Genomic DNA, 26,368 nt, shown 5'->3' on the forward strand with positions numbered 1-26,368 from the left:
AACGGGTCAAAATAAGAGTATGTTTTACTATGTAACGTTAGTACACGTAATGACGATGGATATATATATATATATATATATATATATGGTTAATGTAAAAGTGTCACAGTATTAACATTATGCTAGTTTTAAGTGCAAACGCGTGAGATGTTTGATAAAGTCTTGAATGGGTCGAATAATTGTGTAAGTAACGCATTGTTAAGGAAATTCGGGTAGATTAAGGTCTTGGGGCAGGGGCTTTTAGTTAGTTATGTAAGGAATAATTTTACGGATAATTAGAAACAAGTTTCAACTTTTTCGGATGTAAATTGGTCAAGATATGCTAGTTTAAATAATTAAAATGGAAGTTGAGTTGGGCACTACCGTAGCTTACGGTGATAGGTTCTGAAGTCTTCATGGCCACCGTAAGGCAGTAGTATCTCACCGTAAAGATTTTATGGCCACCGTAAGCTACGGTAGCCACCGTAGCTTACGGTGGAGCTGTCGCGCCCCGCGAAGTAGTAAGCCAAGGCTTACGCAGCCCGCGAGGGACCGTGCTGCTGGCATTTTGTCGGATTTTTGATGTTCTGAGCATGGGACTTGTCTAAAAGGGTTATCCAAGGTCTCATAACTTACGTTAAGGTTGGTTTCGAATAATAGTGATGAAAAAGGTCGTCGACTAGTGAAAGAATGGTTTTGCTTATGTGTTAGTATAGGAAATTCTATAAGTAAATATGATTAGGAATCTAGCAGGCACATAAGTCGATTTCTATATCGCCTATATTATGTATGTTGTGAACATGCCATATTTGGCATTAGCGTACGAGTATGAAGTGGTAAGCATGAGTTCGTGTGTATATATATTTATGAATGATTGTTTGTACGTAGACGTAGGCATGCATGCATGAAGGTACGTTTGTCCATAAGTATATTTGATAATAGGTGTGTAAGAATGAATGTATGTGTGTATGAATGTACGATGCTCGAGATATACGTACGAATGTTATCAAGGCATCCGAGTGTTTACGATTACTAATGATGTGTTATGAGTTTGGAATGTAATACAGGTATGAGATTGTCGAGTGCATGAAGAATTGAAACCAGAATTGGAATAAAAGTATTTAAGGAAGCGCTTGGGCGACTCCACGTTTACTTCATAGAATGCTTTACGAATTTCTATTAAATTGTTTAATGTTTTGTGATGTGTTAATGACTAATGGTTAAGTTGTACATGGTGTCCACAGGTATCGTTCGGGTTTCCTCTACCACTAGCGAAGTGAAGCGGACATAGATCGAGTCCAGAGCAAGGGTTGTACGGGAAGGATTCGGTCACATAGTTTGACAAATATAGGTCTTGAAGCATTAATATAATGGAACGTGGTAAATCCTTTTTAATGAATGTATGAAATTTTGTATTGAACCTTCATGTAAGTATTAGGTTTAATAAAGAACGAAATTCTGTGCTCATATTTTCTGCTGTGTCGTATTTAAGTTCTTACAATTTAGTCTTACAGGGAATTGTTCATAATATGAACAGGTCATGCCCGAATTTTGTTAAATGATAGTATGATATATTACTTTTTCGGAATAGGAAATTTGGGCGTTACAGGTGGAAAAGCTTAGCCAAACATGATCTAAATGGGTCTGTTAAGTATGTGGTAATAGAATGTACAAGATAATGGAATGGAAAAAATCATTTTGGTAGACAAGAAAAGACGAAGGAATAAAAATCAGTCGGGAGTGGTGGTGGTCGATGGCAGTGACAATGCGTGATGATTGGTGATGGTTGGTGATGGTGGTGGACGTCAGTGGTAGGTGGTGGTGGCGGCGGCGATGGGAGATGGTGGTGGTGACAGACGTGAGTGGTGGCGGCGGGCGGTGGTGGGTGGCGATGGTGGCGAAATTAGACGGGCGGTGGTGGGTGGCGATGGTGGCGAAATTAGACTGCAACGTAAAACATAGAAAATAACAATTAAGTCGATTTAGGACTTGCGCGTTATAACGAACCTGTCAAACGGGAAAACAAAATAGACGACGTAAAAACGTTGAACCACACACGTACGTTGAGGCATGTTAACTCGCAAAATCTAGTACGAAGCGTAAAACGAAATGTAAAAACATTGAACCACACACGCACGTTACGCCGTGTTACCTCGCAAAATTTAAAACGAAACGTAAAACGAAAAAAATCTGCGAAATATGAAAAGTATGGGGACCAAAGTTGAAACTAAAAAAGTTGCGAGGTTAAATCACAAAAGATGAAAACTTTTGTGTCAAAAGTAAAAAGTCAAATAGATTTGGGTGAAAAGTGTAATATCAAGTTTTTTTTTTTTTTAAAAAAAAAAACTCTCAAAGCATTTGAGTACAACACTTGTATGCATAAGTATGTTGTTAATTTATAGTTTGTTACGCATATGATCATATTGTTATGTCATCCGAACATGATTTGGGTAGCCTAGGTCAAACCAGGTGGCCCAATTAAAGTTATAGATGCTTTAAACTTAACAACTAAACTAAACATGACTTGTATATTCGGTGTGACATCTCATTTATTGGCATCAATGATATATTGTTTAAATTAGATAATGTTTACTAAAGACACACTTGGTAATAGTGGATGGACACCAAGTTTGAGTTATAATAACATCATCCTAATACATGAGGGACTATAAGTATTAAAAGGGTGAAACTGAACTAAAACTTGATGGAAGGAAAGATAAAACTGCATGTGATGATTGTGCTTCTAATAATGATAATAAATTTACTTCTCATTGTCAAAGTGCACCATCGTTAGTTGTATAAATTCAAATGTTTTTTTTTTTCTGGATTGTGGTTATTTAGAATCTGATTAGAGTGCTGCTTTCAATATATTTCTTTGTGTCCTAGGATTATAAACAAAATATTTGTTTGCTTTAATGGAGCATTAAAAATGTAGGTACAAATTTCAAATATATCTACTTCATCAAATAATATCCCAAAATTATACTAACTAAACAAGATATCAAAACAATCCATCTTCTTCCATAGAGTTCATCATGTTTATCACTGTAGTCTTCCGCCGCACCACCCGGGGCCCCACCCGACCTCTGATAAACAGCCGTTATGATCGGATTACAAACGGCTTTTACTTCTTCCAGCTTCTCATAATACTCATCTCTCTCAGCTAACTGATTATTAACGAGCCATTCAAGTGCTTCTTTCATAGCGCTTTCGATTGTCTCTTTTTCATCCGGCTCGAGCTTATCGGCTAACTTATCTTTATCATTAACTTGTTTTTTCATGTCGTTAACATAAGTTTCAAGAGCCTTAAACGCATCGCAACGGGTGCCGCATAGATCGTCATGAGTTTCACCACCACCAACCTCTCCACTCAAAATGCCTCCTTGAACAGCAGCACCAAAAGCAACTACCTCATCAGGGTTCACACCCTTGTTTGGTTCCTTTCCATCAAAATAATCCTTTAGGAGTTGTTGAACCTTTGGAATCATGGTACCTTCGCCTACAAGAACAATCTCATCAATCTCTTGTTTCTCCAATCCCGCATCGTCCATGGCCTTCTTCACATGTCCTATGGTCTTTTCGAACAAGTCGTTGTTCAGCTCCTCGAAATGAGCTCGAGTCAATGGCACAGAGAAATCTACATTGTCAAAAAGTGACTCGATCTGGATATGGACCTGGTCCTGGCTGCTCAAGGCTCGCTTGGCACGCTCCGCTTGTCGTCTTAGCTTTCCAAGAGCTTTGTTGTCCTTGCTAATGTCTTTACCATGTTTATTCTTGATCAATTTGGTGAAGTATTCCATTATCTTTTGATCAAAGTCATCACCTTAATTGAAAGTAGAATCAATAGTATTAATAAGGCCGGGCATCCATAATAAACACTTAAAAACACCTAAAAACGTGTCTAGTTGTCACATGTCAAGTAAATTGTCACATCATAAAAACCTTCAAAAACACCTAATAAGAAAACCAAAAATTAACAAAAACAACATTCATATATATATATATATATATATATATATATATATATATATATATATATATATATATAGGATTAGGTTCAAACGTGAACATTTTCTCCAGCGTGAACTGCGTGAACTTATCTGGGCCCTTGATTTTGTAGATGATAGATCTTAGATCAATGGCAGAATTGTAATTAAATGTTTAATAAACTTAATTTTAATTTTAATCAAAAGGGTAGAATAGGGAACTTTTATATTAAAGATATGGAAACTAATTAAATTGCAATCCCCTAAAATCCCTATATCAGTTTCAATATATTCAACCCTAGATCTAGAATCATCAACTGCCGTCCACCAAACATCCTGTTCTTCATCTTCTCCCCGTAAACCAGCAACCATAACCGCCGGCCACCTACCATCCCATTCTTCATCTTCTCCCCGTAAACCAGCAACCATCACGATCGGTGTGTGCATTCAGTACCCGATTCACTAATAATTGAAACTACATCGTCGTTTGGTTGGAATCATTTTCACCGTCACCGGTTAACTTACCGCCGATTAGAGTAAACGCCGATGGCCATCAGAAGGTGATCGGAGGAGTAGAGAAACAGTTTTCTCAAATGAGAGGACTTTCTAAGTGGCGTTCACGTTATTAAGGTTTCGGTTTGGACGAGACTTTAATAAGTCATGCAACAGAGAAATCGGGAATGTTGCTCATTCAAGTTCAATGCTTTATGAGGGTTTTATCCTCTTCTGTTCAACAGGTGATTATTTCAATTAAAAACATTTTTTACAATTGGAGCAATGATGATAAAAGTTAAAACGACTAAGTTCGATTTTTTTCTTTTGCAGTTTTCAAATTTCTTCAATTGGCTTCACAAATGTGTGAAAATATTAATGTCGGATCCAAGTGACCAGCACCAATTTTTGGCTTTTAATAGGTTTGTTGTTGATTTAAGTTAGATTATATCTCTAACCGATCAAAGAATCGAAGTTTAAAGACTTATTTAAAGTCGAAGTTTAAAGACTTATTTTGCTTGTTTTTAAGTCGCTGTGCACATGTGTATTCTGATTTTTGCTCTGGTTTTAAGGCGATGTAGACATGTGTATTCTGATTTTGCTCTGTTTTTAAGCCGCTGTACACATGTGTATTTCTGGTTTTACTATGTTTTTAATGCAATGTACACATGTGTATAGCGTCTGTTTTGTGATATCTCATATTTGTTTTGTGTATTGAATTTGTGAAGTTGTTGATGTACACTTGTGACTTATGCAAAGTACTAATTGCTGAGTTTTTTGTGTTATTATAGGAGACGTCGTAAACGAGGAAAGTGGAGATGGAAGGTCGATAAGGATGATTCACGTATAAGGTCGATAAAGATGATTCACGTATGTTCATTTGCTTGGTCGATAAGGATGATTCAGCATACAACGCGGTGAATAGTTGTAAAAGACTATGTCTTTTTTATTTTTCCGATTATGTTGCGTTTATTGTTTTCACGAAAATGAAACTTGTAATTGTATGTTTTTTTTTTTGTTTGGCAAACATTATGGAAATTGTTATTTGCTTAATATAAAAGAGTTGTACAGGTTTTGTTTATATGTATGTATTATGTAGCTACTTACACATATGTACCATGCTGAGTACACATGTGTACTGTTCAATTCATATCCAGGTACACATGTGTATACCGTTGAAATATGAAGGTTACGCGGATCTTAAAAATCATAATCCGAATTCTGGTGGTAAAATCTGAAAATATAAATGAAATAAAAGATATTGTGGATAATGATTTTAAAATAGGAAAGATGTAACTTAATTCAATTACTAAAATAATGATTTAAATCTAATTTTTATATAATTACAATCATACCCTTAACAACTAAGAAGGAAATCAATGGTCCAGATTAGTTCACGCAGTTCACGCATGGGATTAGGTTCACGCTGGAACCCTACCCTATATATATATATATATATATATATATATATATATAGTGTGGGGTTCATTGGGGAACACCAAAAAAGTGGGGAACAGGGGAACACCCTTGGATTAACTTAATCAAGGGCTGAGATTAAGTTAATTAAACAATGGCTACTTTTACACGGAGGGGTAACTTAGGTATTAAAAAAAGAAGATTAGAAAAGAACAGGGGAACATCCAATCCAAATGTCTCCCACAGTCACCACTGCCACCAGCGAAACCCTAGCGGAGGTCTTCCGCAAATCTGGTCGCCGGAGACAGCAGGGAAGCCTTATCCATGTTCGATTTTATCTCAATCGGATAGTTATTTATCAGAGATTGATACGATAGTTTCAGTTTTCAAATAGATGTATGTATTCCTCAATCTTATGCACAACTGATTCATTAATCAATCATGTAATTTGCTTTTTTATTCTAAAACCTATATTACGCATGATTGGTTATAGCAGAATGTTGCTGAAACATTTCTACTGATTCATACATACATATTGATAAATTTTTGTTTGATTTGAAGTTTCGATGTAGATTTTAGCATCAAAAGAACGCAAACGGATCAAATTATTGATATTTTTACATGTAAAACTGATCGGGTAAATGTTTCGCATAATTATACGTGTTAAATGCTTCTCTGAAAATCATGTTGTTGTAAGCATCAATTTTTTTTAAATTGTATATATTTGTTACTGGTAGATTCGTCAAAAGTATTAATATGATTTCGGGATAAAGAAGAATTTAGGGCTCGTTGTTCGTTTCCCCCAGTTGGATCACAACCACACTGGTTGTCTGATTTATTAGATCTTGTTCTGTTAATTTAGCATCTTGTGGCTCTCATTCGAATGCTGATGTTGATGATCGGAAACCTAAATCTGGATCTGGTGTTGTTGCAAATCAGCAAGTGAAAATTTTCATTGATGTTTCATAAATTAGGATCATAATTCATCAATGTTTCAAAAGTATGATTATCAAACACCTAAATTCGGTTAATTCGGACTCAACACCGATGACCACAGACAGTAGTAAATGGAGAAAAGTATGCTCGTAGAGTTAAGGACTCTTCCGCCAGAAGATTAATCTCGTATGTCGATGATGATCGACCAACTCCAAATTCAAAATAGGTTAGTTTCTCACTCTTTTTTTTTTGTAGATTTCTTCATGCTAAATATCTCGTGCAGTTTATACAATTTGATTTTTACACCAAATAATTTGCCTTCAACTCTGTAAATATTTGTCAAATAAGTATTGTTTTTCTCAGAATCGTGGCAATGAAATAGTGAATGAATTGTATTTGTGTGCTTACTATGCTTCTCATCTTTGCAAAGTAGTACCAAATTCGTTTCAAATTTCAATGATATTGCATTCCTTTTACATCTTTATTTTGATGACAATTTAGATGTGGATGAATGATATGAGTATTACCTATATTGATTTTGAATATGCTATTACATTTTCCAATAACTTTGATATGTTGATTCTCTTTTCATCCTTGCAATTTAGTACTAAATTCATTAAAATAATGTTGTAATTTTTCTACCTTTTGATTTAGATGTGGTTCCACATGAATTTTAGATGTTATAGAACTCACTTAAAAAAACTTAACATGTAAAACTAATAAGTTTAAAATGTAAAGTTATGTTACAGTGATTAGAGTGATGTCAAATAATAGATGATAATAAGGTTAACATGTAAAACTAATAAGTTTAACATGTTAAAGTTTATTGTCTAAAACTTATTTTAATATATTTGGTCAAATAAAGTCAAATCAAGTTTAGTTGATCAACTCAAATATTTTTTTAACATGTTAAATTAATTTATTTTAGTATTTTGAGCCCGCATAGATTACACACAAAACTTTATTTAAGTATTTTGAACTCTAAGCTGAAATTCAATATATAATTTGGTTAAATAAAGTTGAATCGCACCTAGTTGATCAACGCAAACTCTCATTTAACATGTTAAAGTTTATCGTACAAAAATTATTTTAACATGTTTAGTCAAATAAATTCCAATCGAGTTTAGTTGATCAATGTAAACGGCCATTTAACATGTTAAATTTATTTATTTTAATATTTTAAGCCCGCATAAACTCCACACAAAACTTTATTTTAGTATTTTATGCTCTAATCCAAAATTTAATATATAATTTGGTCAAATAAAGTTAAATCGAACCTAGTAAGTCAAGGCAAACTCTCATTTAACATGATAAAGTTTATCATACAAAACTTATTTTAACATGTTTGATCAAATAAAGTCGAATCAAGTTTAGTTGATAAATGCAAACTTTTCTTTAACGTGTTAAATTAATTTATTTTAATACTTTGAGCCCGTATAAACTACACACAAAACTTTATTTTAATATTTTGGACTCTACGCCGAAATTCAATATATAGTTTGGTTAAATAAAGTTGAATCACACCTAGTTGATCAAATAAAGTTTCTCTACACAAAACTTTATTTTAGTATTTTAAACTCTAATCCAAATTTTAATTTATAATTTGGTTAAATAAAGTTAAATTGAACCTTGTAGATAAAGGCAAACTCTCATTTAACGTGTTAAAGTTTATTGTACAAAACTTATTTTAACATGTTTGGTTAAATAAAGTTTAATCGAGTTTTGTTGATCAATGCAAAGTTTTCTTTAACATGTTAAATTAATTTATTTTAATATTTTGAGCCCGCATAAACTCCATACAAAACTTTATTTTAGTATTTTAAACTCCTATCCAGAATTTAATATATAATTTGGTCAAATAAATTTAAATGGAATCAAGTAGAACAAGTCAACCTTTCATCATGTTAAAATTTATTGTACAAAACTTATGTTAATATGTTTGTTCAAATAAATTCAAATCAAGTTTAGCTGATCAATGCAAACGTTTTTTTTTTACATGTTAAATTAATTTATTTATTATTTTGAGCCGCATAAACTACACACAAAACTTTATTTAAGTATTTTGAACTTTAGGCAGAAATTCAATATATAATTTGGTTAAATAAAGTTGAATCGCACCTAGTTGATCAACGTAAACTCTCATATAACATTTCAAAGTTTATCAAACAAAACTTATCTTAACATGTTTGGTCAAATAAATTCGAATCGAGTTTAGTTGATCAATGTAAACGCTCATTTAACAAGTTAGATTTATTTTATTTTAATATTTTTAGCTAGCATAAACTCTACACAAAACTTTATTTTAGTATTTTAAACTCTAATCCAAAATTTAATTTATAATTTGGTCAAATAAAGTTAAATCGAACCTTGTAGATCAACGAAACTCTCATTTAACGTGTTAAAGTTTAATGTACAAAACTTATTTTAACATGTTTGGTTAAATAAAGTTGAATCAAGTTTAGTTGATCAAAGCAAACTTTTCTTTAACATGTTAAATTAATTTATTTTAATATTTTGAGCCCGCATAAACTACACACAAAACTTTATTTTAATATTTTGGACTCTAGGCCGAATTCAATATAAAATTTGGTTAAATAAAGTTGAATCACACCTAATTGATCAATGCAAACTATTATTTAACATTTTAAAGTTTATCGTACAAAACTTATCTTAACATGTTTAGAAAAATAAATTCGAATCGAGTTTAGTTGATCAATGTAAACGCTCATTTAACATGTTAGATTTATTTATTTTAATATTTTTAGCTAGCATAAACTCTACACAACTTCATTTTAGTATTTTAAACTCTAATCCAAAATTTTATTTATAATTTGGTCAAATAAAGTAAAATCGAACCTTGTAATCAAGGCAAACTCTCATTTAACGTGTTAAAGTTTTTTGTACAAAACTTATTTTAACATGTTTGGTCAAATAAAGTCGAATCAAGTTTAGTTGATCAATGCAAATTTTTTTTAACATGTTAAATTAATTTATTTTAATATTTTGAGCCGCATAAACTACATACAAAACTTTATTTTAGTGTTTTAAATTCTTATCCAGAATTTAATATATAATCTGGTCAAATAAATTTAAATCAAACCTAGTAGAACAAGTCAACCTTTCATCATGTTAAAGTTTATTGTACAAAACTTATTTTAATATATTTGGTCAAATAAAGTCAAATCAAGTTTAGTTGATTAATGCAACGTTTTTTTAACATGTTAAATTAATTTATTTTAGTATTTTGAGACCGCATAGACCACACATAAAACTTTATTTAAGTATTTTGAACCCTAGGCTGAAATTCAATATAAAATTTGGTTAAATAAAGTTGAATCGCACTTAGTTGATCAACGCAAACTCTCATTTAACATGTCAACGTTTATCGTACAAAATTATTTTAACATGTTTGGTCAAATAAATTTCAATCGAGTTTAGTTGATCAATGTAAACGCTCATTTAACATGTTAAATTTATTTATTTTAATATTTTAAGCCCGCATAAACTCCACACAAAACTTTATTTTAGTATTTTATACTCTAATCTAAAATTTAATATATAATTTGGTCAAATAAAGTTAAATCGAATCTAGTAGATCAAGGCAAACTCTCATTTGACATGATAACGTTTATTATACAAAACTTATTTTAACATGTTTGGTCAAATAAAGTCGAATCAAGTTTAGTTGATCAATGCAAACTTTTCTTTAACATGTTAAATTAATTTATTTTAATATTTTGAGCCCGTATAAACTACACACAAAACTTTATTTTAATATTTTGGACTCTACGCCGGAATTCAATATATAATTTGTTTAAATAAAGTTGAATCGCACCTAGTTGATCAATTTAAACTCTCATTTAACATGTTAATGTTTATCGTACAAAATTTATCTTAAAATATTTGGTCAAATAAATTCGAATCGAGTTTAGTTGATCAATGTAAACGCTTATTTAACATGTTAGATTTATTTATTTTAATATTTTTAGCTAGCATAAACTCTACACAAAACTGTATTTTAGTATTTTAAACTCTAATCCAAAGTTTAATTTATAATTTGGTCAAATAAAGTTAAATTGAACCTTGTAGATCAAGGAAAACTCTCATTTAACGTGTTAAAGTTTATTGTACAAAACTTACTTTAACATGTTTGGTCAAATAAAGTCGAATCAAGTTTAGTTGATCAATGGAAACTTTTCTTTAACATGTTAAATTAAATTATTTTAATATTTTGAGCCCGCATAAACTTCATACAAAACTTTATTTTAGTATTTTAACTCTTATCCAGAATTTAATATATAACTTGGTTAAATAAATTTAAATCGAACCTAGTAGAACAAGTCAACCTTTCATCATGTTAATGTTTATTGTACAAGACTTATTTTAATATGTTCAAACAAAGTCAAACCAAGTTTAGTTGGTCAATGCAAACATTTTTTTAACATGTTAAATTAATTTAATTTATTATTTAGGGCCCGCATAAACTACACACAAAATTTTATTTAAGTATTTTGAACTCTAGGCCAAAATTCAATATATAATTTGGTTAAATAAAGTTGAATCGCACCTAGTTGATCAACGCAAACTCTCATTTAACATGTTAAAGTTTATCGTACCAAAATTATTTTAACATTTTGATCAAAACATACACCCATCAGAACAGAGTTATCTGCCAATTTACATCACATGAGCCAAACTAGACCAAAGAACAAAAAACAAAACAAAACCTCGCAGCCTCCATCATCCAGCATCAAACACATTAAATGTTTTCCATCGAGCCCACGTAATTGAATGCTTCTTAGATCTGTTTCTCACCCCTCTGAAGCCCATGGCCTTTACCTCTTCAACAACCTTCTTTATTGAAACCTCCCCAGCCTTGCTTGAAAACAATATCGTTTCTCAATTGGCAAACACACCATATTCCTGTTAATATAACAGCATAGAATGCTTTCTTTTTTTTTCTTTGTGCCTTGGATAAATTCGTGCAGCCGCAATAGATCTCGAAAACGAAATGCATAGATGGATTGAACCTTTGCACCACTGAGAGATGATTTGCCACAAACTTTGCACGAAGGAGCACGACACAAATATGTGTTCACACGATTCTATTGCATCCCCACATAAGACACATAAATCCTAAATCACGAAAATATTCCATTTTGCGAGTTCTTCCAGTGTAGGTAACCTGCCCTTTCTACCTTCCTCCTAGTGACTTTTGAGACTTTTTTAGGACCCAATACTGAACGCATAATCTGGAGGTCTGTATTTCAGTGACTACAACCTGTTTTTGAGACTGCACACCGAAAACAACCAAATATCCTGCAGCCCCCACACCCATCCATCCGTGTTATCAGAAAGAAGAACCAAGTGACACATAGAGGCAAGCTAAGATAGTTTCGTTAGCTCCTCTGAACACTTTTCCTGTGTGTTCAACTTTTGGAGAACACGAGCTACCTCTATGAACACCCTTTCTTTTCCTGATTTTCAATTTTAGCTTAAATAAGACAGTAAATAATGACGATATCATATTAATGGAAATGAAAGATATGCAGGTTGGATAAAGGGCTAAAATTACTTCAGTCTTTGATTCATTATTCAACTCTCTCCCCTTCCCCTCTTCTTCCCCTTTGCGGTAAACACTCACCGCTTCTTTCCTCAATCACCGGGGTGGTGAGGGTCGGCAGCAGTGTTACCACGCGGCAAACCTGTTCACCGATGCCTTCCCTGCACCCACCCCATTGACCCTTACAATCCTTTGCTCTAGCTTGCCAAAATTGTAAATTCTTCTCATCACTATGCAAATTGAAGAAAATATGCTCCAATATGTCTCCTAGAACCTCAAATGCTCTAGATACATCAGGTGTCAGCCTGGATCAAGGAGCATCTGCAAATTACAAAATTATCATGTTATAATACATCTTCAACTGTTCAGGTATAGTTCAACTTCAAATTATTAGAAGAATGTGAAGCAATAACCAGGTATAAGACAACCCTAATTTACCAACCGAATAAAATATGCTCCAATATTTCCTCCTAGAACCTCATACACTCAATATGCATCAGATATCAGTTTCGATCATGGAGCATATGCTAGATTCAACAATATTGTTCAAATACAAAGGCCAATTAACCAAAAACCAATCAGTTTAGAGACTAACAAAAAAAGCTACAAAACAGAAACATAAATCTACATAACAGAAACAATGAAAAGAATCAGGTTAAATTAAATAAAACAATTAAAAATTATTAACATGTTAAAACAATTTTTTTTTTCTAAAAAAGCTACAAAACAAAAACATAAATTTACATATAATCATAATTTCATATAAACATGTTAAATTAAATAAAACTTAATTGATAATCGCAAATAAATGATACCTTAAACTGCAAAGAATCAATGAAAAGAATGAAACGCACATAGAATGTTATATATAACACATCTCTATATAAATCAAATTTAATTAAAAATTATTAACATGTTAAAACAATTTTTTTTCTAAAAAAGCTATAAAACAGAAACATAAATCGACATAATCATAATTTCATATAATCAGGTTAAGTTAAATAAAACTTAATTGATAATCACATATAAATGATACCTTAAACTGAGATATAAGATTTGAAACCCTAGAAACTAATACTACAGTTATCTCAGTCAAAATCGGCACCAACTAAAGTTTTGTAATAGTTTTCCGCAAGCAGATCTGAATAATATGTAGATTTTTAATGTAGATTCGAAAAATCTCAGCCGAAATCTGAAAAATCGTACACGGATGGTGCTAGACCTTCTATTAAATCGCAGTGGTTCGCTGATGCTGGTGGCGTATTATGGTGGTGTTGGTGTATGGTGGTGATGGTGGCGGCGTATAACGGTGACTCAGAGAGAAGCTAGGGTTTCAAAGTGTGGATGGATTTTGTTTGTAAAGCTGGAAGTAATTAGATATTATTTTTGGACAAAAATGCCCTTGTTCCCTTGTTCCCCACTTTTTTAGTGTTCCCCAATGAACCCTTCCCTATATATATATATATATATATATATATATATATATATATATATATATATATATATATATATATATATATATATAGGGTATGGTTCCAGCGTGAACAACCTCCCAAGAGTGAACTGCGTGAACAGATATGGACCCTTGATTTTCTTTTTAGTTGTTAAGGGTAGGATTGTAATTATATAAAAAATTAGATTTAAATCATTATTTTAATAACTGAATTAAGTTACATCTTTCCTAAATTAAATTCATTATCCGCATTATGTTTATTTATTAATAAGATAATTATCAAAACAAACAACAAATCACGAGATTTCAATTTTAATTTTTATTTCAGATTTCATCACCAGAATTCAAATTTTGATTTTTAAGATCCACGTAACCTTCATATTTCAATGGTATACACATGTGTGCTTGGATATAAATAGAACAGTACACATGTGTACTCAGCATCGTACATATGTGTACAGTAATTCACAGGTGTACATCAACATTCAATACAAAAAAATTCTTTGATATCACAAAAACAGACGATATACACATGTGTACATCGCATTAAAAAGAGGGCAAAATCAAAATACACATGTGTACATCGCATTTAAACAAATAATTATTTTAATAATTGAATTAAGTTACATCTTTCCTAATCCTTGATTTGATTTGTGAGAGATATATGCAATAAATTTAAGAAGATAATTGATTACTTGATTTGTGAGATATTTATGCAATCAATTTAAGATTGAAATTACGTATATACCCTTTTTGTATCTAATTAAATGAAAAAAATTAACCAAATAATTACCATCATACGACTCACTTTAATCTGAAGATCATAAAAAAAATCAAGGGCCCAGATCAGTTCACGCAGTTCACTCTTGGGATTTTGTTCACGTTTGAACCTAATCCTATATATGTATATATTTTATACTAGAAAAGAACATGGATCCGCCCTTATCCATTTTTTTCTAGCTCTTGGCCAAGAACTACTTTTCGAAAAGAAGTTGCCAAAAACAACATCCATAGAGGAAAAAACGGATGATGTGACGTTTTTTAGCTAAAACGCCCAAAATCCACTCATTGTGGGTCCCCTAATAATAATAAACCACCAACGACAAGCAGAGGTTTCACTGTGTCTCACCTTCTCCGAACCCTTGAGTGAGATCTTACTAGGTATGACTTTTTGTTTGTATTCAATAAATAAAATAATTGATAACAATCCTTACCTCCAAGATGGGCGTCTTCATTTGTGGCAATAACCTCATAAAAACCATTGTCGACTGTCATGATGCTAACATCAAACGTTCCACCACCAAGGTCAAAAACAAGAATGTTCCTCTCACCACCTTTGTCTAGATCGTATGCGATGGCAGCAGCCATAGGTTCGCTAGTGATTCTTGCCACATCCAAACCAGCAATTGCAGTAGCATCCTTGGTAGCCTGCTTTTGGGCATCATTGAAGTATGCTGCAAAGAGAATCAACAATATTTAAACCGTCAACAAACATCATTCAAGGATACATTACTAACTACTTATGTTGAAAAGTTGTTGTTAAACCGACCATGTTCGTGTGTTGAACCTGACATGAACCTAAAATTTTTACACGAACTCAAGAAATGTGTCCCCACATGAACCACACATGACACATACTTTGCGAATTGTGATGGTGACAAAAACACGGCCATTTAACCCCACAATTTTTTTTATAATTGATACTTTAAATTCTGGATTACATACTATTTTATATTTATTAAAACAATTTATGTTTAAAATACGAGATTTTTTCTATGAATTTTAGATTTTGGTATAAATATCCCCAATAGTTTAGATTATTATATAAAAAAACTACGAAAAATAACTAAATGGTTTAAAGAGCTCAACCCATGTCTTATTTGGCTAAGTGTTTGCAGCCCAAACCTCTTTTGATTTTTTAAAACTATTTTCTACATCTAAATACCATCAAGCCTTACACTTGCAAGGTGTTGAACACGCACCATTTTCGCGTAGGGGGAAGCATCATACCACTAGACTAAACCCAAATCCACCATTTTACTTACCAGGAACCGTGACAACCGCGTCCTTAATTTTCTTTCCAAGGAATGCTTCGGCCGTCTCTTTCATTTTGGTAAGAATCATCGCGCTAATCTCTTCGGGGCTGAAAACCTTGGTCTCCCCATCCTTGACTTTAACTTGGATATATGGCTTCCCATCTTGGTTCACAATTTTGTACGAACCAGTTTCATATATCTTTGAACTTCTTCGTCCTCAAACCTGCCAAACAACATGATCTCAATACCTATACATGACAAATAGATTGCAAGTTCATACTTTCTGCCAATAAGTCTCTTAACATCAAAGATGGTCCTTTCAGCATTTACAGCCGCCTGATTCTTCGCAGCCTCACCGATTAACCTCTCAGAGTCTGTGAAAGCCACCCACGACGGAGTGATACGGTTTCCTTGATCATTGGCTATGATTTCAACATGGTCGTTCTTATAAACGCCAACCAACACACGAATATCTAGTCCCGAGATCAATCCCTATGACAGTTTCTAACTTGTTGGACCTTTTTTTCGCGATTGAAGTTGCAAATACGCAACTTGTAACACAATGAAGTTAGTACATAACCAAATTCAACTATCAAATTCCCTAGTAGTTGAGGAAGTATACATTGCCAAAGTCTCTACTCTATATCAGTAACATAAACTAACACCAACTAATGCAAACACCAACATCCATTTCATACATTCAAAACAAAAACCCATGTAACCCTAATAACAAAAGTACTATACACTGCGTTATTCTTTGTGTTTTTTTTTCTTTTTTACCGGTTGCAATTCACATCCACACAAAAAAAAAAACAAATATCCAGAAAGCGTTACTGACTAAGACGATTGCTACAACAATGCCGAAGCGACCCATGCTTCACAATTCACACGAATAAGTGATTATCCGGCGTGTGTATAAGGGGTGGGTTTAAGTTTAAACTCGAATTTGTACGAGAGGGAAATTGAATGCATGAGAAGGGGCGTGTTGTATTATATATATAGGATATATAGGAGTGTTCACGGTAATGTCATATATGATGACGTGGACCAATAAAACTCCAGGTATGAGTTGTCTTTTGACTATTGTAAACAAATTCAAACCCTAGCTAGAAATGTATTGAATACGTTTATGAGGCCTAAAGTTTCATCATCATCATCATACTCAGTAAATCCCATCAATAGCAAAGTAAAGGTAGGGTCTGAGGAGGGTAAGATGTAGACGACCTTACCTCTACCCCGTAGGAATAGAGAGACTGCTTCCAGTGAGACCCCCGGCTCAATATACCCGAGGTTTTTGAAGCATATACCCGAGGTTTTTTTAAAAAAGTGTATCGGTGGAAGATGTATTTACTAAAATTGATTATTTTAATTTATAAAAATATTAACTAAAATGATGTTTGTTTCCTTGTTTTCTATTATAACTTGTTTTTCTGTCCAAATTTCATCGGATAAACTTGGTAATAGTACTAACCAGGTATAACTATATTATAACTATAGTTATAATTATAATTACAATTACAAGTAACATAAAAAAACAACTCATTTTTTACGGTTGTGCGCCAATTTAGTTGCAAGATTTTTAAAAATAGCCACAAGTGATTAAGTATTTTTTGTATAGGATTTTTTGCATTATGCAATTATTAATGGGAATGTTACGGTCCATTCGGAGAATCAAGAAAAACCTACTCCCTTGTTGTGTAACACACACACGAGTGCGGAATCCAAGTATGTATGCAAACCAAGCCAAAGAACACACAAACACAAGAAAGATTTAAAGTTTAAGCTTAAGTGTATATTCCAGCAAAATTTTGTTATAAAGATAATACAAGAAAACGTTCTCAAACTTTACTGTTGTGCTCTCTCTGCAAATGAGATCTACAAGTTCTGTTTATATAGCCAACAACCAGCAATCACTATGAAAGATATATTGGGCCATTAAACAAGACCCAGGCCCACGAAAAATGATCAAGTCCCACGAAATATTATGGGTTCTTCCTGAACCTTTCAACGAACAACAAAGTTCACGGGGGATTGTATTTGTTAAAAGAATAGAATTAATACTCTCATTCATATGTTTGTTTATTGGACTGATCCGTGTTGGGCACGTGTTGGGCTGATTGTATAGCCTGGTTTGTTTTGGTTACAGTCGTTAACCAACATGTTGTTTTTAGTAGTGTGGCCATTTTCATATAGTTCAAGGGGCAATGTGTAAAATCAAAGGGACTCCGATCATCTCATGTTATTCTTTTGGACTGATATGTAACTTTTGTGTCTAGAGGTATAAGTGCCTATTGGTTTGGCGCAGAGATCATTATTCCCCAAATTCTCTCTAAGTTATTATCATCTCACAATTATTGTTGATCTTTCTCTAGTTCTTGGTTCTGTACAAGCGATTAGAGTGACGATTAGGGTTTCACTAGTTCGTCTTTGTTGTTGTAATCAGCCGTTGTCTGAGTGATCGTTGTTGTTGTCTTCAGATGCAACGATTTCATCATCAGTCTTGAATCTATGCTCTCTGGTGCAGTGTTTTCGTATATCAGTTAATCTGTGTATTTTTCGATCTCCTTCAAGATCAGTTGATGCTGCTGTCTGTTGTACACCGGTGTTTCTTCAAGATCTTTAGCAGATTAAATGTTTTCTTCCTTGTTCTTCGTTTGTATCCTTAGTATTGTAGTGTTAGTTGTTAGATCTTTGATAGATCTAGTGGTTGTGTGTGAGCATTGTTTCAGATCTTCTGATTGTTTATATCAGTTGATCATTATTCTGTATTCATTATCAGATCTTACTATTTGTAAGATCTAGGGTTTGGGGGAGTTTTTGGTTTGGGTTAAATAATAAAGTTTTACGTCATGTTTTGTCGCTATCTTTTGTGTCTACTGTGTTTGTATTGATATATTTGCTGCAATCGATCAGTATACCAGTGTTTTTGACATGGTATCAGAGCCTTCATGCTCCTGTTGATGATCGATTGTGTGTCTTCCGCTGTGTAGTTGAGTGTCGGTTGACTGATTTTTTGGCTTTGTTGTTGTTTCCAGGGTTTCTGTTCTTGGAATTCGTTGTTGACAGCAGATCTGTGTACTTCCAGTTAAAGGGAATTGAAACCCTATCTCAGGGCTTCAAGTGTTGTCTTAGTGTGCTCGGTAATTTTTGGTTGGTGACAGATCTGCTTAGATCTGTGGTTTCTTGGTGATATTCAGTTTGGTACTGAATGGAACCCTAAGTTAGGGTTTCTAACTTCTGGTCTTCTCTTCGATTTATCATATGTGTTAGTCTCTGCAACCCTCGGATGTTCAGGGCAAACTAACCAGAAGAGTTGTGGTGGTTCTTTTCTGTCTGCATCAGGTCTTGTAGTTCTTGAAAACCACAGATCTGATATTATTTGGTGTTGCTTGCACCCGCTGTAAGATCGTTCCTCTCCTTTATTTTTATTTTTTGTTTTTGCATCATTCTATTGTTGTGTCTAGGCATTCTGTTTACCGGACTAGTCGGGCCGGCACTTGATCGAGTCTCTTGTTATCTGTTGCATTGTTTGGTTCTTGCTTGTGTGATTTGTTTCAGTTTTGTGTTTGTTACTGTTTATTATTTGTTTTTTTTATGTGGTTGGTTTAGGAGTGGCTCTTGAGTAATGGCTTGTCCAGGCACCATAGAGTGATAAACCTAGATTCTGGACCCTGACTCAGCTTCGCCCTAGGTTTTTCATCTTCTGATTGGCTCATATATTGTGTTATCTGTTGATTACTTCTCTGGTCTATTGTCTGATTGTTGTTGTTCTGTTATGTGTTCTTGATTGTTCTTTTGTGTCTTATTTTTTTGTTCTTTGGTTTTGGCTGATTTATTATTTGATACTGTGTGTCTATGTAGATTGTGGTATCAAGATTGTTTAAAATCTGTCACTTTGTGTCACGGCCCTAGCCCCAGTTTGACCCGGTCCAGAGCCGTGGGACAGGAATCCCGTGGTATTTAATTTAGGCGACAGCGGAAGTATTTAATTCAGGATCTTTTAAAACGTAATTGCCCGATTATTTTATTTCATAATTCGGGATAAACCCCGTAATTTACAATATAGTGATTTCACTGGGAAATCTTTATTTTACAAAACATGTTTCTTTATTTATTTATATTGAGCCACTTCCTTAAGCTGGTAGGGCTTTGCGGCACTTTTCTTGGATTACATTAGATCACCTGAAACATGTTTGAAAAAGGTTTTGTCAGCGGGGAAATACTGAGTGAATCATTCTTTTTATTTCAACAAATTCTTAGTTATAATCTACAGTATTAAGAGCAATTACAATGTTTCTATGTCAACCAATTACCCACAGTATTTGTCACTCAACTCGTTTCGGTGACTGTGGTCATATCACTGTTAGGTCCGTTCACCCACACGTGACGTAAATCACTTATTTAGGTCCGTTCACCTAAAAGTGTATCATGGTTTAGGTACGCCCACCTAAACTGATAAAAATACTAGTAATGTGCACAATACCCCACATACCGGCTGTAATTGAAGACTACAAAGACTTAATCCCTGTAATTATAACTTTGGAAAATAATTTGGAGTATTGTAAAACATTTGATAAAAAGAGAATGACTCACATTGCAGATTTTATGCGGGCAGAGTTTAATCTACTGATTAGCTTGTTTAGCTAAATTAAATAACAATGCACACGAACTGGGTTAGTAACTAATACAGCATTTACGACAATTCACGAGATTAAACCCTCACAACGATTGACAAGGTGTGATACTTAAATATTCAGCGGATTCATAATGAATGACAGAGTATAGCCCGAGTTTGGGCAGCACTCAAACATCTTGTCGAAATCACGATGAATAACAAAGTATAAACCCAATTTGAGCAGCACTCAAACAATCGTTGGATAGTTTCAATCGATCAGACGTTGAATCGTAATAGCGATCGAGTTATTACCCTATTTTGCGGCAGCGATTCGTGCTATGTGTGTGTTTAGGACTGTTTCTGCTATATCTCAGCGTCTATTTTGAGTTTTAACATCGTTCAGGTGGCAAAATTCGATTGCCAAACCCCTCTATTTATACACAAAATTTGACCCCCCTCGTGTGACGCGAGGGGTACCCCTATGGGTGTCGCGTGACGCGAGGGGTCACCCTACTCCATAGGGTAGCCACGCCCCTAACTAGTTTATCTGAGTTGACAGTTTCGACAAATTCTAATTCTGCAGCGAGTTATTTAGATAATCGTCAGCTAGGGTTTACCCCCCCCCCCCCGAGTTTTAGGGGCCCTTATCCTGATTCTGATTGTTCTGAAAATTTTAGGGTTTATGTAGAATTACTTGGGTTTCTCAATTAGGGTTTCCTTATTAGATAATTAACATAATAAGTAATGTTTTTAGTGAGAGTTATTACACTTTGTGTCTATTAAAATTGTTGAATAATTTTCTTAAATCAAATAGAAGGTTTATACAAGGTGTTTGGTCTTCACTTGTTTTTTTTAAGTTGTTCAAATATTGTGTTTTGTTCTGGTGTGTATTAGTCTTAGCTTGTTGTTGGCATGTTCTTAGATCCATTTTTGTGTTGATTCAGGGTGTATATGAGATCCTTGTTGTTTATGTTATTGTTATCTGTTTGGCTCTCATCTTTGTTCGCTTTAAAGGGTTAGGTTTTGTAAGTCATGACAGTTTGAGTATATTTTGGTTTTGTTATGTCTCTTGAATTTTGGATGATAATTGAATGATCATGTTTTTTTATTCATAACTTATTGTGGTTTTCATTGCATGATCTTGTTGTTTCATTCATGATTGGATGTTTTGTTGCTAAAATGTTGTTTGTTTGCAGTCTTTGTGTATGCCTGTTTTTGATCTTGGCTGTATGGTTAGTTGAGATGTGAGGTTCATGTTTAACCAGTGGTATTGTCAAGATTGTTTGTATTTGTGACAACCTTGTATGTTATCTCTGTTGAGATGTTTGTTTCTGGTTGCAAATTGTGATGCTTGTGCTTAATCAGAATTAGATTGGTTGTGTCTTATTGTCATGTGTATGTCTCATTATTCTTAGCCTTGTGTGTGAGATGTTATATCATGTGTTTTGTATAGGATGGTTTTCTTGCCTAGTATAGAAGTGTGTACTTCTTGTGTATCAGTGTTGATATGTATCTTGTGGTTCTGTATTACTTGGAGAATTGTAAAAGTTTTCCTAATCAGTCAAATTAGTCTTTGAGTTCTTCACAAGTATAGTCTTTCGGTCTTGGTATCAAATTCTTAAAAATCGTGTGATTTTTGTTTAAATGATATAACTGTGATGTTGTTGATGGACTATGTGGTTCATTGTTCAAATTAGAATATGTTTTCTAATTGTTTGTTATCTCACTTGTTTTGTATATGTATGAATCGTGTGATTCGTTGTCTTTTCAGACTTTGTTCTGAGTTATGTTGGTCTTTGGTGAATCTCTAGCTTATCAAAATGGTTGGTCTTTCATTGTACTCTAAGAGCTATATTTTTCATATGAGGTTGATTGTTTGAAAATCTTATTGTAGCATCTTTTGATTGTCAATAATTTCATGTATGTGGTATTCCAGTTGAGTTGATCAGAAGTTGTATCACTGCAAGTAAAAGGTATTGTTGTCTTGTTAGCATCTTTGTGTAGAAGGTTGATCTTGTTTATTGTGGCTGCCTAGTTTGCTCCTTTGTGAGAAGTTTGTTGTTCTAGTTGCAAAATAATAGGATCTATAGCTTTAATTAGGTGGTTATTTGATTGTAATTTATTGTCTGGTTTTGAGTTGTATTGTTCTCTCTTTATCAGATTCGTGTTGAATCTCGTGATTCAGTTTTGTGGTTCATGTCTCGTGTAGTTGTAAACGGTTTTGGTAAAAAAAAACAAATGAGTCTTTATAGTTTCTTGACCAGGTTTTTTTTTTCAGATGTGGGTCTTTAATTTTTTAGACATGTGACTTTATGTGTTGTGCAAGTAGTTGATTCTTTTGAATATAGATTGAAAGTCTATTGTTCAATTAGAATTTATATGTTGATATAAATATTCTCATATGTGAATCTTTGTTATATCGGTTTATTTACTGTTAAAGATTCTTGCTATTCTAGTAATATTGGACCTGATTGGGAATTGTGAAGGTTATTCTATACGGTTCTGTTTTTTGTTTATGTTTTTTTTGTTTGTCAGAATTGCTTCTTGTGTTATCTGAATCTTTATTTGATCAGGTTTTGATTATGATAAGTGATTGTCAAATCTGGTAATTCTTGTCTTGACGAAATTCTTATGAATTATGTGATAATTTTGTTTGCCTTCATCACTATTAAACGTTGGTACGTGTGATCGATATGTCATGTTGTATGATTTGTCATATCTCATGGTTTGTATAGGTCTAATGTGGTCTGTTTTCAAGATTGTTTCTTAAATGTATGTAATGATAGCCTCCTTGTATTTTCCTCTTGTGTAAGAGGTGTTTTTTTTTTTCTGGCTATACAAGTATGTGGTTATGCATTTTGGCAGAGTGTGTGTAGGATTTCATTGTTGTCTGTGATCTTGTCATAACTGCTCGTCTAAGTTGGAATATTGTTTCTATGAATCTTGTTTTCTATGAGAGGTCTTCTCACTTTGAAATAAATCTGCATTATTTTTAGAAAGGGGCTTTGTGCTAGTATTATTGAATCTGAAAAGGTTCATACAGATGTTCAGGTTGCATATATTTTTTTGCGGAGGATTTGAGTGTTAATCAATGTCAATCTCTTTGTAAAGAACTTGGTAATTTAGATATGTTTGCCACCTGAATGAAGGGGGCGTGTTAAAAGTGGCCTTTTAGGCTGTCATTCAAGTTATAAACATGTTCAAACATATGAATGAAGGGGGATGTTAAAAGAAGAGAATTAATACTCTCATTCATATGTTTGTTTATTGGACTGATCCGTGTTGGGCTGATTGTATAGCCTGGTTTGTTTTGGTTACAGTCATTAACCAACATGTTATTTTTAGTAGTGTGGCCGTTTTCATATAGTTCAAGGGGGCAATGTGTAAAATCAGAGGGACTCCGATCATCTCATGGTATTCTTTTGGACTGATATGTAACTTTTGTGTCTAGAAGTATAAGTGCCTGTTGGTTTGGCGCAGAGATCATTATTCCCCAAATTATCTCTAAGTTATTATCCTCTCACAATTATTGTTCATCTTTCTCTGGTTCTTGGTTCTGTACAAGCGATTAGAGTGACGATTAGGGTTTCACTAGTTCGTTTTTGTTGCTGTAATCAGCCGTTGTCTGAGTGATCGTTGTTGTTGTCTTCAGATGCAACGATTTCATCATCAGTATTGCATCTATGCTCTCTGGTGCAGTGTTTTCGTATATCAGTTAATCTGTGTATTTTTCGGTCTCCTTCAAGATCAGTTGATGCTGCTTTCTGCTGTACACCGATGTTTCTACAAGATCTTCAGCAGATTAAGTGTTTTCTTCCTTGTTCTTCGTTTTGTATCCTTAGTATTGTAGTGTTAGTTGTTAGATCTTTGATAGATCTAGCGGTTGTGTGTGAGCACTGTTTCAGATCTTCTGATTGTTTATATCAGTTGATCATTATTCTGTATTCATTATCAGATCTTACTATATGTAAGATCTAGGGTTTGGGGGAGTTTTTTGGTTTGGGTTAAATAATAAAGTTTTACGTCATGCTTTGTCGCTATCTTTTGTGTCTACTGTGTTTGTATTGATATATTTGCTGCAATCGAACAGTATACCAGTGTTTTTGACAGTATTCTTTGTGAGTTCCAAGCATGCACAAATGATTCTTCGTGAAATGTCAGGTCCAATAAACATGCTAGGCCCAATAACCATTTGAATCTTTGAGACTTTCCATAATTGCGTGCAATTCCATTGTGAAACACCAATGACTTTCGTGACTTTCCTGCTTGCATGTGGTTCATGCATGTTGGAACTTGTAACTCATAAATAGCACATGTCACGGATCTCTTGCGGGTCTTTGTTCTTCGTGTGTCGTTCTCTGTGTCGCACGGCGGAGGAATGTCACGACGTCGGTCTTGAACAGAACCGAACCGAGCCATTATCTTTACATTCAAGATTCTGAAGCAAAGACTAACTAATGCACCAATACTTGATTTGCCAGAAGGAACCGAAGATTTCATAGTATACTGTGATGCATCAAAATTAGGATTTGGATGCGTCTTGATGCAACGTTAGAAAGTGATTGCTTATGCCTCTAGACAACTAAAGAAGCATGAAGAAAACTACACAACGCATGCATGATCTGGAGTTAGGAGCGATATTTTTTGCCCTCAAGATTTGGAGACATTATCTTTACGAAAGTAACACTACAAGAAAAAACCCCTATAGGGACGACACCTATAGGGACAACACAGGTCATCTCTATAGATCACCCTATAGAGACGACATGTCGTTTCTATAAGGTTTTCGTGTTTTTTAAGATAGGTTACCTTATAGTGACGACATATCCTCTCTATAAGGTGAAAATACATTTTTTTTGCTTTTTTTATTCTCTAGTTTGTTGAATTGGAAACTTGAAAAAAACGTTTTAACTTATAGAGAGGACATGTTGTCTCTAAAACTTGAAATATTTTTCTTTTTAGTTTGTTGAATTAGAAACTTGAAAAAACGTTTTAACTTATAGAGAGGACATGTTGTCTCTAAAACTTGAAATATTTTTCTTTTAATTTAATTTTATTAATGATCAATATGCATGAAATTAAAATAAAATTAAAAAAATAAAGTTTAACTTATAGAGACGACATGTCGTCTCTAAAAAGTTTGAATTTTAATTTAGGTGGCAAAATTTCCCGACATTCCAAATTTGTTCTATAAAAAAAGTCTAACATATAGAGACGATATGTCGTCTCTATAGGGAAATATAATTTTGTTTTATTTTTTAGTTTTGGTTAATAAATAATTAAAAATACAAAAAAGTTATTTGCATATAGAGACGACATGTCGTCCCTATAAACCCAATTAAGTTTATTTATTCTTATTTTTTAACTAAAAAATATATATTTAAACCTATAGAGACGACATATCGTCTCTAAAATTTTTGAAATAAAAATTTCAAAAAATAAATAAACTAACCTATAGAAAGGACATATCATCTCTAAAATGTTTAAAATAAAAATTTTTAAAAATAAATAAATTAACCTATAGAAAGGACATGTCGTCTCTATAGGGAAACATAATTTTGTTTTGTTTCTTAGTTTTGCTTAATAAATAACTAAAAATACAAAAAGGTGTTATTCTCATATAGAGACGTAAGGTCGTCCCTATAAACCCAATTAAGTTTATTAATTTATTCTTGTTTTTTAACTAAAAAAATATATTTACACCTATGGAGACGAAATCTCGTTTCTAAAATGTTTGAAATAAAAAATAAAAATAAATAAATAAACTAATCTATAGAAAGGACATATCGTCTCTAAAATGTCTGAATTAAAATTTTTCTAAAAACAAATAAACTAATCAATATAAAGGACATATTGTCTCTAAAAGGTTTGAAATTAAAAAAAAAATCATTT

At 33.2% G+C, this 26,368-nt stretch overlaps 1 pseudogene; it reads right to left on the reverse strand.

Moving 5' to 3' along the window:
- Nucleotides 1–1,784: 1,784 nt before the first annotated feature.
- On the reverse strand, nt 1,785–24,895 carry LOC110901814 (annotated as a pseudogene).
- Between the last annotated feature and the right edge of the window lie 1,473 nt (nt 24,896–26,368).

This window comes from Helianthus annuus, chromosome 13, assembly GCF_002127325.2.
Source record: "Helianthus annuus cultivar XRQ/B chromosome 13, HanXRQr2.0-SUNRISE, whole genome shotgun sequence".
Taxonomy (NCBI): Eukaryota; Viridiplantae; Streptophyta; class Magnoliopsida; order Asterales; family Asteraceae; genus Helianthus; species Helianthus annuus.